This window comes from Adiantum capillus-veneris, chromosome 30, assembly GCF_014529385.1.
Source record: "Adiantum capillus-veneris isolate H3 chromosome 30, ASM1452938v2, whole genome shotgun sequence".
NCBI classification, from domain to species: domain Eukaryota; kingdom Viridiplantae; phylum Streptophyta; class Polypodiopsida; order Polypodiales; family Pteridaceae; genus Adiantum; species Adiantum capillus-veneris.
Window position 1 is genome coordinate 671,528 of NC_140960.1, and position 17,987 is coordinate 689,514.

The 17,987-nt window shown below is 41.2% G+C and overlaps 1 protein-coding gene across 2 annotated transcripts in view; it reads left to right on the top strand.

Moving 5' to 3' along the window:
* Positions 1-8,619: 8,619 nt before the first annotated feature.
* The window catches only part of LOC147417419 (vacuolar protein sorting-associated protein 2 homolog 1-like), a 37,499-nt gene continuing 28,131 nt past the window's right edge, over positions 8,620-17,987 (top strand). The window contains exon 1 of one of the 2 annotated variants that reach the window (XM_086506958.1): positions 8,620-8,775. The gene's annotated coding sequence lies outside the window, so the exon portion shown is untranslated. The remainder of the gene's footprint in view (positions 8,776-17,987) is intronic. The other variant, XM_086506959.1, reaches the window with a different exon arrangement.

A 17,987-nucleotide genomic window follows, 5' to 3' on the forward strand; every position in this document is an offset into this window, starting at 1 on the left:
AATCAATTCAAAATTGAATTTTTCCAATTATAAAAAGTAAAAGATTACATGCTACTTTGAAAAAGATACATAAATGCCTAAAGGTCCAATAAATCAATTCTTGGTTTTTATTATCAAGGTTCTACCCTTTTTTTTAATTCATATCTCGAGTTTCAAAGTTTAAATTTTTTGCTTGTGCACTTAAATTTACATCTTCTTCCTTATAATACTCCTCCTCACGAGAGATATTAATTGGTGGTAAGGCATGAATATAGTTTACATGAGCATGTTATTCATTGACACCTTCTCTATAGAAATATTAGCTTAGGTTCATCACCATAGAATATGCTTAAGCAAAGTCCCAAACACATCTTGGCTTCTCATAGTCATCGAAAGCGATGGTGACATTCTAAGGATTGAACTTAAGGATAGGTCCAAAAACTTTGCTAAACTAGTCTTGAGGTACATAGTAGAATCGATTCCCACTACTTGACTTCTTCCAGACCTTAAATATGACCTTCTCGCAGAAGCCATATCTTTGGTTAAGCATGAGTGCTTTCTTGCCAAGAATGATGTTACGGTGTGGTACTCCTAAAAGTGAGCATATGTTAAGGTAAAGAACATATCCTTGTACTTGGATGTTGCATTCTTGAAGATTTTCCTTGGCCCAAAGCTGTGGGTCGTCGACCATGTACCTAGCAGGCACTTGGGTTTGGTATTTACGTTGTGCATCAACATACAATTCCCTTCGAACCACTTCAACTCCCCAACAAACATTGAATCCAACAGCATAGTTGAAAAAGACATTGCTCACAAAGCCACTTGGGAGTTCATATAGAGGGATAAGGAGATCCATCTAAAACCAAGACAAGGAGAGAGAAGACTTAGTACACATGGATATCAAAATCGATTCTATACTCTTTATTTATCAAAATTTTATTTTTATGGTTTCTTACAACATTAGGCATGCTTTGGAGATAACTCTCTCAATACTCTCTTCTCTCTCATTATTGTCCTTAGACCTCTCATACGACAATGTGTTCTATAGTTATTACCTAGTCCTTTTTTCTAATAATAGCTGGAAGTGCTTCAAAATTCTTGGTCAACCATGAGTTGATGCAATAAAAAATTTTGGGTGTACCATAACATCCAAAATATAAATGACTAGCAAAGCACCGAACCTCTGTAGGGATCAATCGGTCCATCCATCCACTTATGCTCTGCTATGGACAAAGAGAATTTCACTTCGTCGTGGTTGAGAAAAATCACCTCCAGCTTACTTGAGCTAGACATAGGCTGAGGCTACTTTGTCTTCCTCCATGAACCCAAGCTCAGAAAAGATTCCAAATACCAGCAGGTGGTAGGAAATTAACACCCACCATACCAGTTTAGGTGCCATGCCTCTTCAATGCCCAGCAAAGCCAAGGTAAGATCCCCGTGCATTAGCCGTGTAGGTCATTCAACCCCCGACGCACTAATCGCGTAGATAAGCCTAACAAAAAAAAAGGATCTAGGCAACACCCCCGATCTGCAAAGCCCCAAGTCATCGACCCTTTCATCTAAGGCTAAGTAATGTACGTGATCGTAATCTATAGATTCTCATGACTTTGCCATGCAGAACATAACACATGAGTCCAATCACAATAGCATTTTCGATATGCCCAAGCAGCTAGACTGTTCATGGTCTCTACCCTTACACATCCACCATAAACCATCAAAACCATTTCATGATCCAATTCAAAACCATAAATCATATTCCCATCCCATCACATGGATGACCACTCCCCAACTCATGGTGATGCACATCCACCAATCCTGCAAAACCATGTTAGCACATAATATATTTTGGCAACACAACCATATCCCAAAAACAAGAACCAAGAGGCACACCGGTTTCCACAATCAAAATCACAACCATAATCCATGAGTGATCTCATCCCTTGACCATAAACCATATTCCTCACTGAACCAGCTCTCCCACACTTGGAGTTTGGCATATCCACTGCAATCGCATTGAGCCCACACACATAGCCCTTTAGATATAAACTTTTTATTCATAACAGAAGTCCAACCACTGACTAAACATAACTTCAAAATCCCATTTTGAAAGTGTCTATCCGTGCATAAGTGATGCACTATGACCGCACCTCACTCCCCTAGCACATAGAACTAGCTTTGACCTAGAAGAGTGGAAATCATTATACACATGCACATGAGGCATCCATATTCATGCATGAGGTTCCATTCTCATCAACTTAACAATGATGCAAGACAGTCCCACTACTTTGACCAACCATATGCCATAACATCACATATATGCGAAAAAAAACTTTTTTGCTATTTTCGGGTGCGTGCGGAACATGCAAATGAAAGTATTTGACCTCAAATCAATTGCAAACAACCAACACACAAAAAGAAAGCCACCTTATTCATATGTGCATGTATGGTTTGGATTGACTAACTGTACACTCCCATATAAGTTTATGGACATCAACACTTGAAATAAACTCACCAAAATGAACCATAAAACATATGTGAATCACTCATCCAAATCATGACATCAAATGGTACTCCCCCTAGGTAGCACCCCTACACGCGTAGCTTATCCCTTACAAGGAATGGTTGATAACTTGCACTTAGGAAGTGACATCAGAAATCTAAAATACATTTATTAACAAGTTTAATCAAGGTTTTGATTTGGTTAGGTGGGTTCATTCATCCGATGATTCTATATAGTGGTTCTCCAAGGAGCATGGGGTCCAAAATATTGGCTTGTGCAGTGGACAAGCAGCTGTATTTTGACCATAACTCCTTGCTCGTGTGAAATTTTCAAATGACCCCCGAGAGAGAAATATTTTAGATAATGTGATTAATATATGGGTGAAAGGGTTTAACCTTATATTATAATGGTTTAAGAGATATGACCAAAATAGTGTTCCTATTGTCAACATGACGTGAAACGAAAAGCGCTTTTTATGCACATACGTGATCATAAACACACCGTGTGCATAAACTAGCATGCTAAACATGATGAAACATGCATGGAGCATCCTTGTACACATGTGAAAAGTCCATGCATGTCCTCATATACGAAAAAGCACCATCGAGAGGGTAGTTACTTAGAGAGAGAGAGAGAGAGAGAGAGAGAGAGAGAGAGAGAGAGAGAGAGAGAGAGATGATGGCTATGGATTTTAGAGATGCTTACCATGCTTGAGAAGTGATTAACGGCTATCAAAAGGCTTCTTCTTTTGCCACAAGAGAGCGGTGATGAGAGCTACATAGAGGTTTTCGCCACGAAGTCATTGAAGAGCGTGCACACTATGAAAGGAGAAGAGAAGATAGTAAGCAAGTACAGAGAGAGTGTTATTATTCTTCTCCTTCTCGTGTATGAGTGATAGAGAGCTTTCACCACTAAGTATAATACGTACGTATGGCCGTGCGGTAGTAGACGCAACTGTCGGCACTGAAAACTGAGCACTACATGTGAATATATAGATTCTCTACCAAGCTGGAGTGTGCCCCAAGCTAACGAATGAGGTCCCCCCCTCTCTGCTTGGAATAGCTCTTGCTTTTTTGAAAAATACTTGTTTTTCTAAAAACATGGCACAGCTTTTGGTGGTCAACATTTTCCAATTCCCTTCAATTTTTGGAGTAAAAATTGATTAATTGGAGAGTATCGCGGCAACTAATGTGACAGTGACTAAACTATGATGCATCGTGATGCCCCGACATAATTATGACTCTCTCCTACTATCCCGGCATATTTATGATATCGCTTTTAATAAAATGATTTTCATAAAAATCTCGTTTAATCCCGTTTCTTCACCGAATGGTAGTTTTTTATATATTTAGGTTATCCTAAAAAGCACGTTGCTTTTCAAAAACATTAAAAAGCACACAAAAGCTAAAAATAGCGTAAAAAGCACCAAAAAAATCCATAATCAAACCACGGGTTCCCCTTGTCCACCCGAATAAGAAAGCAGGCTCGCTTTTCACTAAAAAGCACCCAAAAATCATGAAAAGCTAAAAATAACGAGAAAAACATCTGAAAAAATCAAATTCTTAGAAAATTGAATCATAGCATCCGAGGGACTTGTAGATAAAGGATCCAACCTTGCTTTTTGCAAAAAAGCATCGAAAAGCACAAAAGCATGAAAAAGCAAAAAAAAAGGGGAATTTTTCAAAACTAAACCAAACATCCATTTGACCTACTCAAACATGAAAATGACCTTGCTTTTCACTCTAAAACCTTACAACATTGCCAAACAAGCATTTTGAAGCAAAAATTCATGAAGCAAATATTAGAACTTATTTCTTAAATTTTTAAAAGAGAGCAAAAATTGGGGATCCTACAATAAATTCCATGTACATAGGGATGCATGCTAGTATGCTTGGCTTTATAGATTGTTCATGTATTGCGTCTAAGCGAAAGGCTTATCAACGTGTCCCACCAAGCTTTGCAGTCTATGACTCCGTATGAGGCACGACGTGATAAGAATCCATCTACTGGTCACTCGTATGTTTTTGGTTGCTTGGCTTATACTCTAGTGCTACAACAACAATGCAAAAAATCGGATGATAAGGTTGTCAAATGCATCTTTGTTGGTTACAATGCTGAAAATAAGGGCTATAGATTACATCACCCACAATCAAAATGTATATTAACTTCTCGAGATGTTTTTTTGTTGAAGATAGAGTTCATCCCTTGTTTTTAATACCTTATTGCCCCTTTTCAATGGTGTGAATACAAATGTAAGACTAAATGAGGCAAACATTCAGACTACGTAGGTCTGAAGAAATGTCATAGATCACCTAATTTCTGATGCAGTTGTAAATGATGCACTTGATGAGGACATGGCTAAAAATGATGAAGCTAGAGGGATGCCAAAATTGATGGTGCATACTTTGCATGACAGTAAATTGGATGCACCTTTGTCCAAATTGTACTCATTCAGGTTCCTTGGGGGGGTCACTTAATAATTATGTGACTACCACATGAGTGCATCAGAAGGAATTATTTATTTTAGTTTTTCTCACATTTTCACATACAAAAGGGTACCATAAAATGAAATTGAAAAAAAAATACAGATTGAATAAAGAAAGGGTGTATTTTATTTGTCAAAAATTCATAGATAAGGAGTTTTAAAAATAGTCCTTGAACACACGCGATATACACAATTTATACATAGTGAACCCCCCAGAGGAAGGTTCTCATCATGCTTCTTGTGCATCAAATTTTTATGCTTTGGATATCTCAAGTATGTGTGACGAGGATGAACCTCTTATTTACACATTGAATTTTGTCTCTCTCTTGCTTGGGATTCACTATATAAAGATCTTGCTTAGCACGTGCATTAAAGAGGTATTTATCAAAACCCCTATCCTACATTTTTTGAGGTTTACAGAGACCCTTCATGTTCCACTTTCCTCAATAAAAAGACCCCTTATGTACCAAAATTTTCACATTTTCAATTTACAACACCCTTCTATATGCATATTTTTTGTAAAGTCATAAGAGAAATCAACCCCTTCTATTGATCTCACGTGTTATTCTATATATTTTTGAGTAAAGCCTATGAGGTCAAAACTTAATCAAAAGTAGCCTATTTTGGCAGACAGTAAGCAAAAACCTCACCAAAAATTGAACATTGTACATGACTTTTGAATATAATTGGACAACTACTTACTTTACGGTGTGCCAGCTTAAAAGTAGGAAAGAGAATTTGTATGATGGGTAGACTTCGTCTAGCAATGCATGTTTTTTCAAAAAAAAATCACAAAAGGTCTCCAACCTCCTCAAAAACAATACACATAAGCCTGAATAGAAAAATAATATAAATGCTTTCTATCTTCGAGACTCAAATGTCTTTCTAGGTGAGAACACTTGAGGATCACTTTTGGTTGCAAGGTAAGTAGCTCTAGAACCTCTAATGGACTCTAGCATGCCACATAGCTTCTAATGTTATTATAATATACATGTTTAATTTTTTTAAGGGCATGAAGTACAACACTAGGGCCACTTTACCAACTTCTTTTCACTATTATAGACAAAATTATTTACCACAACATTCATCAACCTGCTAAAGCTTATTTTTTAATCTGTCTTCTTCTCCTTCTTCTTCTTCTTCTTCCTCTTCTTATTACATATCCTTCACCTAGAGATATTACATAATTTGTACCAACTCCTGATTCCTAACAACGAAAAAGAAATTTTAATAAAGAGAAAATATAGAATTTACCCTTGATGGTTGTAGTCAAAGGTCTCTATAGAGCCACCCACCATTGTTTAGCCAAGAGTGTAGCCACGGCTAATACATTGCAAAAACGAAGTGGGGTGCTTCTACAAAATAATTAGAAAAGCTCGAGTCGAGAGATTAGAGTGCAAGCAAGCATGCTCATCGCTGCAATTGGAGTGCTATGCATGTACATGATATGAGAGATGAGAGGTAGAGAAGATAGGAGAAGATGGACGTGCACATAGGGTGCTCTCCCCCCATGCAAAAGTGAGCTTCAACCATTCATTGATCTACCAAAAAGTATACCATAACATGTAGCCATAATAATCATATCAATAATGCATCATCAATAAAATCAATTCTTGACAAACAACGAACGATTATTCAAATATTCAATTACATAACAATCATAACCAATTTAGTAGCAATAAGGCTAAGTAGCATTGCAGCAATAGCCCATTACCAATTCAAAATACCATTGCAATATTAACAATTTCCACTATGAATATGCATTTTAGCATCACTAAGCTAAACACAATCATTATTGATGAGATAGCAATATAATTATCAAAGCAAATACTCAACCTCATATGGCTATAGATTGTGAACATCAGTAATAGGCATGTTAGCATCACTTGCTAGACAAATACACACAACACTGCGTTGATTGAGAACATAACAACAAATTCCTTGATTGTCAAGCCTATCCACCTTCAATCGATGATTCAATTCGTATCTCGATATTTTCTTACCTCCTAATGATACATGCGTGAAAACCTATATGTCATAATTTTAGCATTGTCTTCATTGGAAATCAAATGCATATGTGGTATAACAAATCGTTCGTGCATGAAAAGCTACATGCCATAATTTGACCACTGTCTTAGATGGAAATCAAATGCATATATGGTATAACAAATTGTCCCTAGTCAATTGACAACATATTGAGATAAGAACTCTCCTTATCTTTTTCAAACAAACAAACTCTCTATTATTTCTTCATAATGCCTATATTTTTTGTCTCTCTATTTCTCCCTCCCTGTCTCCCCAAGAGTTGGTTAGAAGCATCAATCTATAATTTCCATTGGCAGCACTTTTGAAAAACCAAATAAAAAATTATCAATATACTTTTTGAGAATGATCAATAATACTTTCATTAATGAACAATAATGCTTTATTGAAAGCTATTAAAGACACTTTTTGCTATTTTCTGCTAATTGCAGCCAACAAAGCAAATAGTATAGCAGCATACCTTAGTAAGGCTAGAACTAGTCTTGCTTGGTTGACCTGAGTAGTTTTTTATTTCTTGATTGTACGAGCTTAGGGTCATTTGTAGAAACTAACTGGCTATCCTTGTAGAGAAATGGAAAAATTAATTGGACTATTGACTCGGTAGTCAGTAGGCATCCCATATATGAGTGTGCAAGGCAGAGAATGTTGTTTGTAAAGCTACACGCAACTAGTTAAACTTTTCATCATGCAATGAGGAAATGGTACAAACTATAGACCATATAGTGCATGTCATGCAAAAGTGCCATACAAAAGTATGGTCGAGAGCTGGCAACGTGTCTCCCTAGAAAAGTTATACTACCTAGATTTATGCACTAGATTTTAGGCACATTTGTTGGTAACAGTTCATTCCTATATGCGCTCTCTATGTACAAGCAATAGCAATTTCCCGGTCCCCTTATGCCTACTCGCCCCACTCTTTGCTTTGCAAAAGCTTGAGAAATGGGTGTGATGACAATTGAATCTAACCCTCCATCTCTTCTGCGACTTTCGTCGTCGTGTTGATTGTCGTGTTCACTTCTGCTATCATGTCTATTGTCACCAATGCTTTTATGTTGTCCTTTTCTTCCAACTTAGCCTCATGCTCAAGCTCCTTTTGCAGATCTTTGATTCCCCCTCTCTCATCAAGGATAAAAAGCCTAGGGAAGGTTGAATCTGAATGCTTACTTTTGTGTTTCTCCTTGCCTGCAGTCTTGCTTTTAGGGGGAAGAATAACATGAATGCTAGTGAGAAAACTTTTGACAAAGTACTCAGGAAGCTCATCGCCATTCTATATGATGCCTTTTGCAAACATCTCTTGCTTCTCACTGTGCTCGAAGAGATTGATGATGAAGAGCTTTGCTAACACTTTGTCAAAACAACCGATGTTGGCTTCCAACTCTGTGTAGACCTTCAACAGGAGGGACAAGTACTCTAAAGCTTTGGTTGTTCTTTTGCGTGGTGCTTTTTGGTGACATTATTAAAAGAAAACCTAAGGTTCCTGGCCGTGCAATAATGCAATTTGGATGGAGGGCAATGCACAATCAACGCAGGCAATCACAAAAGCTTTGATGCTATTGACAATCAATCTAAGTTCCAATCGAAGGCTGAGATTGAGCCAATTGGCTCAATCCCATGTAGTCGACAGCGGCCCGTCTACCTTTGTATTTTGAACCCAAGCAAACGCGTTGAAGTCTGTACGTGTACAAAGAAGTATACCAACGTTGCAGCGCACGCTTGTAGACCATTCCTTCGGCAACCTTAGGCAGCGTCAGATTTTGCAAACAATCAGGTCTCTCTCTCTCTGGGCGCTTCTGCACCTATTATAGTCTTTTGTAAACTGGCCGCTTCTTGATTCCTTTGTATCCTCGTTTGTGTGTGTGTGTGTGTGTGTGAGTGTGAGAGAGAGAGAGAGAGAGAGAGAGAGAGAGAGAGAGAGAGAGAGCGCATGGGGTCAAATGGTGGACAGGTGGGCATTCCGTAGATCTCATGCGAGGCATGAGGTCTACCATACACGTCAGTAGGGATATGCTGCAATGGGGTAAATTGCACCAAGTATATCATTCAGCACAGTAACCAGCTACTTACCCCAGAAATTATTGTCAGCAGTTAGACCTTTTAACCTTTTTTAAAGAGAAGCCAACAGCAAGATAACTCTCAATTTGCGGAGGTTAGTCAGTGGCATTCTCAGATCTGCTTGTTTGATAAAGGTTAGGACAACATGAACGATGAGGATGCTTCTTCAGCTTTTTAGTTCTAGTTGATGTCCGGTGTCATCTTCTAGTAGTAATTGTCATCACATGTCACTGAATGGCTCAAGTCTCATAAGAATATGACATGGGGCTGATAGTAAATTGAGCATTAGATAACGGTGGGTTAGAATCAGCCACCTAAGTCTTGAGAATAGGAGAGAGTTGTTGCATGCTCAAAGTTTCGCTATTGCATATGCTTGAACCACACAATGATAAGAGGCTGTTTTTTTGGGTTACTTTACATGTGTCCTATAACCACTAAGGCACCATGTGCCAACAAAAGAGCAAACAACATTAGTAATTCATACCTTTGAATTGAAAAGAGTTTACCACACTTCAGATAAGACACAAAGTAGCAAAGTTCCCCTCATTGGCCCATGAGCCCTAGCTAGGCGCCCCTTTCGATACTTCTTATTTATTGATCTTCCCAAGATACAATAGTTGGGGAGAGCTATTGTAACGAGAGGGTACCACGTACCAACTGAAAAGGACAGGCTGGAACAAAGTTGTAGAACTTCAAAACAATTGAAAAGAGAGAAATGAAATGTTATATTAAACGTCTTCAAAAGGCCAAAATGACCTATGAGACCAAACTGATACAATTCTTGTGGATCTAATCCAATGTCTGGGTACAAAAATAAATGAAGTAAAGTGACAGACTAATTTAAAACTCTAAAATTGTCAGACTGCAATCATCATCAATGCCGAAGGATACCCGATATTGGGCGTTGTTCGAGAAAGTATTGCATCGGTCGTTGATGAGCTTCATCAATGTCCACCTCTGTAAATAGTCGTACTGGGCGTCTCCCATATTGTGCTAGAATAGTCCCGATCCTCTGACGGAGTCTCTGTCGATGTCGTGGTCGCCCTTGTAGATGCACAGGCGTCTAGCTCTCCCGAGCTCAGTGGCTCTGTCGACTAATATACCTGTGGTATAAGTGGGCTTTGAAGTCTGCTGTGAAGCATGCTCATTTGGCTGCCGAGTCTTTGCTCTAAAGAAGTCATTGATCTCCCTCTATGAATGTCCTAGTCTCCTCAAGAGACTCTCCTTGTGTGTGCGCAGCTCTAGTAAAAACAACCCGAGGCATCTTGAATCCTGATATCTCATGACTCTAGCCAACGGTCCAAAGCCCTCTCCAAATAGACAGTGAAAGTGGTCTCGTATCTCATAGTATACCGGACAATGACAAATGTGATATAACTCTGTCTTTGGCTCTGTATGACACAACTACCATATCCTGGCTTCTGCTGGTACTCTCCTAAATTTGCCAGTCTCAATCTGTAGTTGATGTGATGATGTGCACATCTGACCAATAGTACATCGTATCCCATGGGATAAATGAGTGTCCATATAGGCCGGTCTGATCACATATCCATCCTTTGTATAGAGCCATGATCCCTGAGACCAACTCTTTGGATACCCCCATCTCCTACAGTCTGTGCATAAATATAACTCTGGGCATTGTATCGAAGGTTGTGCGGAAATCCACAAAGCAACGATAGAGCCATCTCCCACGTGACTGCCCTCCTCAGTAATGGCTCTCAGTGTTAGAATATGATCAAGAGTAGAGAAACCTCTCCTGAAACCCGCCTGTTTTGCTGCCCGTACACCCTCTCTCTGCCATCTACTCAACTGCTGCTCAAGGGTGGATGCGTAAAACCGTGCCAATGTGTGTCCAATCATGATAGTATGGTAATTCCTAGGCTCCTTGGGTCCTGACCTGAAGATAGATACGATAGTGGACAAACTCCAAGTATCAAGTAGGCCCTCGTACATGGCACAGTTGAACATCATTGCTAGAAGCTATGCAAGCAGATCTTTGGCATGTAAAATGCTCTGCTACTAGGCCATTCTGATTATATGCTCCTAGTCTGCCAGCTCGATACCAATCCCTCACTTTGAAAAGGAGGGGATGTCACGTGACACATCCAACCCTATGTGTCCGTGGACAAGCTACAGCATGATCAGGGTTCAGTTAGTCCAGTCAGTCTAGATTAGAAGTGATCTGGCACTTTTGTGAGTCTATTCGTAGACCGTGCATGCCCAGTCACTTAGTATAGATGCATATCCTCTGGTTGCACACAGCATGATCATAAGCATTCCCATCAGAATCCATTAGAATCAGTTAGGGGAATTTTCCAGTGCATTTAGCCTCTTTTTGACATTTTTCACTTATTAATTTAAGTGACTTTCCAACAAAAGTAGGTAGGGCAATTTTGCTAAGTTTGTATATAAGCAAACTAGAGCTAGCACTATTTGGCAGAAGAGGCAACAGGAGCCAAGCTCAGCAGGCAACTTCTCAAGCAAGAACTTGGTGGATTTTCCTCCAAGCAAAGTCCAACCCTCGCCATAGCCTCCCAAAGCATTGGCGTTTTCAGTAAGCACCCTCGCCAGACAACTTCAGCTAGCGTTTTTGCATCAGGGCACCATCGCCAAGAAGATTCTATCAGCTAGCGTTTTTTAAGAAGTCAGCATCTAGCTTTGTTGATCCCTTCAGCTTGGCGTTTTTGCATGTCCCAGCTTTAGCAGATTTCAGTATTAGGAAGACCAACAAGATCAGCCCAAAAAGGTAGCAGATTCAACCCCGGTAAGACCATCAGTTTTCAGCCTTGAAGATCCTCAGTTTTCAGCCCTAAACCTGTAGATTTTCAGCGACAAAGACCCACAGAAAACAACCCCAAAATCATCGTTTTTGGCTCAGTCGCAGATTTCAGCCCATAGCGTTTTTGGACAGCAGTAGAAAGATTGCAGATTTCAACCCTTAGGTCGACTTCGCCATCACCGTTGTCATCGTCGACATAGCCTAGACTTGCATCAGTCTCATGCATCACCATTGTACCAGATTGTGCAATCATAAGTAGACCACTCTCGCCGACGAGAGTGGGGCCTTCGGAGGAGGGTTTTACGTCTCTGGTGTCGTATCTCTCTTCTCTCTCTATCTCTCAGTCTCATTCACTTGCACGCACAATGTCCATTCACTTTGTTTGTGATCATAGCATTCTCTCATTAAGAACAGAAGGCTCTACTTTCCATAAGAACAAAAGGAACTTTGAGCACAGTTCGGAGCACTCATCTTGAGCAAAGCGCAAACATTCATTCTGCTGCACCTAACATCTTTATTCTTGCACAATGCTGATACAATGATGCTAAATGCTGAGATGTTGATGTTAATGGGTACTGATGCTATTGATACTGGGTAGTGTGGGTACTGGGGTACTGAAGCGTACTCAGGTACTGCGGTGCTGATGAGTACTGAGGGGTACTGAGATACTGCAAGGTTTTGAGGTACTGATGGGTTCTGTGTCGATGACGATAACGACAACAACGATGAGGTACTGATGGGTTCTATGTCGACGACGACGAGGTATTGACGGGTTCTATTATCGACGACAATGACAACGACGACGGGGTACTGATGGGTCCTGAGCATAGTCACAGGGACGCCGCTTCCCATCTCCACTTTTCCGTCCCCACTTGCCGTTCCGCCAAGGAGGTTCTGAGGAAAACGCTGGCTTTTTTGGTTGGAAACGCAAAGGAGGTTGAGGGGATGTTCAGATACTTGTCCTGCTTCTTGCCTTCCAAACGCTGCCCCCTGGCTGCCTATATACCCACCCAAGGCTGGATCGAGCAGACAATAGGCTAGCCCCACGACCATAGGAGAAATTGGCTGAAAATGACTGATGAAAAAATAAGTTGCTAAGAGGTGGTTCACGTGGCAAATTGCCTACATGCTGAAATGCTGTCCTGTGCAAGAGAGGTATGCAACTATGACTGGCCTGGACATGCACGTCCTACTAGAGGCTCACAAAGGTGCCAAGCTAGGTCCTAAGCTAATCACTCATGCTAGACTATAGCAGAAGCATGTCCGCGTAGCGCAAGTGCAGTGCGCACGTGACATCCCCCTGTTAAAGGTGAGGCCCAACTGCCGAACTTCTATTTTTGGATATGCATAACCGATGAAGATTCCTCCAAACGAGTGGATACTGCGGATGTAGATCGGCTCCGGTGTAAACATTGACCAATCGAGTTACTCAATAGCCTTACTACTGTCGCAGAATACCAGCCTTGATGCTGACTCTGCCTACGAGCAAGTACGACCACTGGAATAGTCTTGTCGTGAAAACATTGCGGCTGAAGCTGAAAGGTAAGGGTGCTCGGAGGTATTTCCAAGGGTTGCTTGTCGACGGAAGTGGATGCATGCTACATGCGAATGCGAATGCAGGAGAGGGTTAGGGATCCTTGCACCAACTTCTTCTATATCCGCATAAGAGGCAAGTAGATCCTGGTACTCAAAATCTGGGTTTTTGTGTATCAAATGTCGATCTTCCTCCAAAGACATGGCAATGGAGCTTTGATCTGGTATTGAATGCTTGATACTGAGGGTGCTGAGAGGCTAATAAGTCCGGGATCGGGACGTGAAGCTTCTTCGAGGAAAAAAATGGGAGAGGTTCTTTGGGTTCTTGGTTCTTCCCTTGAGTTCACGAAGTCGAAGCATGCACAGAGCTCTTATACCAATGTCAGGTGCAGCGGAAGGGTTTAAGGATTTAGCTCGGATCTAGTACTCTTAAGTTCACGAAGTCGAAGCACGCACAGAGCTCTGATATCAATGTCAGGTGCAGCGGAAGGGTTTAAGGATTTATCTCGGATCTAGTGCTCCACACAAACACAAGGGACACTTTACTTCACTTGAAAGAAGTGAAAACGAAGACAATGATCGAGAGAGAGAGACACAAGAGAGAAAAGAGACGACACCGAATGTCGGGTCCCAAACCGTCAAGAACCCCCTTGCTGTGTTGCCACTGGCCAGAGCAAGTACTTTGTTTATTGTTGCACAATGCTGATACAATGATGCTAAATTTTGAGATGTTGATGCTAATGGGTACTGATGCTAGGTACTATGGGTATTGGGGTACTGAGGTACTGCGGTGCTGATTGGGTACTGATGGTGAGAGACGGATGCGCAAAATAGACCTGGCGGCCTCTACACGAAGACTATGCACTACAGCCTCATCATGGGAGGTACACAATAGAAACACCACCTAGCTTGGAATGCGGCTAGGACGCATGGTAGGGGGGGTTGGCACATAGCACAAGGAAGATCTAAGAGAAGGAGAGAGAGGGAGAGGAAGAGATCATTAGAGCTTCATTAATATAGGCTTCATAGCACCGTACTAACATTTATGAGAGGAATTGCACATAATTAACATCTCACAAACTCATGTGCACATGGTAACTCCAACCTCTTGTCCATTAAGAAACCAAAACGAATAACCATAGTCAATATTATGCCATAGTAGAACTATGTGTGCGTAGAGGTGCATATATAAGCCAAGAGAGTGATTAGGGAAGAGATTATGAGCAAGAAGAGTTATTACAAAGTAACCTTAGCTAAAAGCATTCCCCCAATGAGAGTGTACCTGCTTATTGACCAATTTCCTCCTAATCGCCTTCATCATGGCGAGCTTTGTCTCCATGCCTCCTTCCATAGCTTGAGTCCAAGAGCTTACTTATAATATTTGAGAGAATCTTGATAAAATAAGAGAAAATCAAGCAATAATGGAGAGAAACCTATAAGAAATTATGTGTGGAGTTGGATAACCATAACTTCTTCCCATGTGAATAGATAGACTCCACCATTTCGGCTATATCTCCCAAACCGTAGCTTCACAAATTATATAAAAAAAATAGGGGCAAAAAGATTAGCTCAATACCTACAACTTTGTTGTTGAAAACTTTTTCCAATTCGGAATGGAAAAAATAGAGAAAAATCCCACAAAAATATGTGTCTGTCTTTTCCCTTCCAAAAGTGTTCCAGGTGGTCCCCTCTTGACTTCATGTACAAGCCTTGTGTCCACAAGTGAATTATGCTTGAATTTGATAATATTTTGTTGATTTCAACTCCATAATGCATAAGATTCTCCTCCCTTTCACTATTGACTCTTATTCTTCACTTGTAGCGACCGTCAGGTAGTGACACTTAGATAGAATCAACATCCAATGATTTCTTTTGTTTTCATAGGGTTTGTTCTTACCTCTTCTTATTTCCAAGATCCAAATGTGTCAGAACCATAGCTATGTACAAAATATATACATAGATTTTTTTTTTGTGATCTTCATGCATCAGGTCCCTCCTCCATGAAGCCTTGAAGCCTTGCCATCAAGTACATACCAAGAGAGAGATGGTCCAAAATTTGAAAAGCGACCCTTATTAGTCCTCTCTCTGAAGCTAGAGGCATTTATGTTTCTAGCTCTATACTTGATTCTTCTTCAATTGAGGTGGAGGCGTCTCCCTTCTCAGGAATATCCATCATAGGTGGTTGATCAAACCTCAAAAAGTACTGCTTCAGCCTCCAACCATTGACACGTGTTTTGTGAAGCCTACCATCTGCATCCATCAATTGGTAACTGTCATTGTTGTACTGCTTTCTAATGACGGATGGCCCCTCCCATCTGGGTGAAAACTTCTTATCCTTCCTAGTGTCAAACCTGTTATCATACCTTTCTTGAGACTTTTTGCTTTAAGTCCCTTGTTGAAGGTAAGTCGACGTTGCTCTGCCTATGTTGCTTTCTTGTTGATAGCATCTTCTCTGTCTAGTTGAAGCCTCGCTAGATTAAGAATGTGGTTATGAAGATGAGCATTAGGGCGTTCTATCTGCCTAGCTAGCACCATGAGACTAGCCAATGTACTTCAATGGGTAAAATGATCTCCTTACCATACACCAAGTGATATGGTGTTAAACCAAGGAATGTGCGAGATGAAGTGCGAGAAGTGCGATAAGCCCAAAGATGCAGCCAAAGTACTTGTCCATCACTTGTTCCCGATGTCTTACTTGTTTGTGAGTTTACTATGTTTAGTGATTATCTTACAGATCATACCTTGACCTTCTTGACCAAAACGTTGCATTGTGTGTAGGGTAGTAGGGAGTTGAGTGTCGTCGTGAGATACCCAGCTTGTCCATCAGCTCTCCTACTAGGTCTCCTCTAAAACTTGGTTCCTGTCACCAGCGTGTGACTACTACTATCTATCCTTTTTGTTGATTTCTTTCTTATTTATTATTTACTTTACTTTTTGGAAACACCCCTCGGGAAATCTAACTCCTGCATGCATATGTGCTAGCTAGTGGAACTGTCTAGAGGGAGTCCAGGCCTGAGCCATGAGGGCAAGAAGAGTGTGGACAAGGAATGGTATGCCGGGAGCCAAGTGTGGGGTCATTGACTAGCCAAAGTGGAATCCTTTGCTACAGAGGCTACATTTCAGTTTTGGATGTGGCCGCAGTGTACAAGAGGGTCGGATCGGATGACCTAGAAAGATACAATGGCAGCATCTCCTAAAATTTAGGGAACTGGTATTTTGGGACCTAAAAATGTGTTGACGTCATTACCTCCGGAATGACAAGGGGAACATTTTCTTACTCTGCCGTGAAGTCAACTGGGCAACCGATTGGGATATTTTTAGACGGCAACCCCGAAACGGGAAAATGTTTATAAATGTGCCAAGTGGCACATTCTGCTGCACTTGCCTCATGCAACAAGAAGTGGCGCTGAATTTAGGAGGGGGAGAGCCTCATTTTCAGATTGGTCACAGGTTAAGAGCTATGGAGTGCTTGCTTTCCCTCTTATGCACAGTGCGGTGCCAGGAGTGATGCCCTGCACGCTATGCACGCCCTCTCTCTCCCCTTTTGCAGTATGTTATGCCCCTCTAGTGGGATTTTCACTTGACCAATGTACAGTTGTGTGGGTTCATGCGCGATTGCCGAGGCAAGAGCCTCTTGCACAGGTACTGGATTAGCTAGCAGCTAATCCCCCCGCAGGTACAGGTGAATTAGGAGAGGTTTCACGCCAGAAATCTCGTCCGATTCAAAGGGCAAGTAGCCCTACAGGTGCGGGAGCTCGAGGACTTGCTACGGATGCGATCGGCACGCGAAACGGAGCCCAAAACAGTGAATTACAGCCTGCTGTGTATTTTTGCAGGTTTAGGGTTTTGGCCCTAAACGGACCCTAATACCCCCAGGAGGTTCGGGGACGCAAGGGGACCGTTGTACAGGTGATCTGGTGCATTTTCGGGGCTGAAAACAGAGAATTCAGCGTGCTGCAGATTCTCGCCAGGTTTTGTAAAGTGCCCGTATGCGTCGGGAAGGTCAGTCAATGCGTGGGAATACTGACTGTGAAGGGTCCTAGTATAGTTATGCTGCCGAAATCAGGCCGGAACAGTTGAAATTCAGCCAAGTTTGTGCGGGGCAGCTTGTAGGGATCCACAACATTTATTCCCTCTTTTAAAGAATAAAGAAATACCGAAAGGGGCGCCTAAGTTAGGGGCCAATCTGGTGTCGGTCTTCTCATACAGGTGCATTCTAGCATCTGTATCCCATTCCCCTCTCTTGTGTCACTATAGCGCAGGTATAATAGACGACTAATAATGGGTGAAAGCTAAATCAAGGTTTGAAGTAAAGTCTACCGCCCTTTTTGGATTGAACAGCCCGGTTTCATGGTTCCATCGACGGGATTAAATCACTTTTTCCCATAGAAGTGAGCCTTGGTCAGTTTTGGGCTTGAAGACACAGGGGATCATAGACCAGACACAGGGAATTGAAATTATGGTTGACAGACCAGATGATGTGACTGAAGAGGTTTCCTCTTCACAGGGTCAACAGACACATGAAGTGGGTGAGTCCTCAAGACCACCACAGACAGATGACGATATATTGAGGACCCAGTTGGCTACTGCTGTGGCTATGTTCACACAAGTAATGC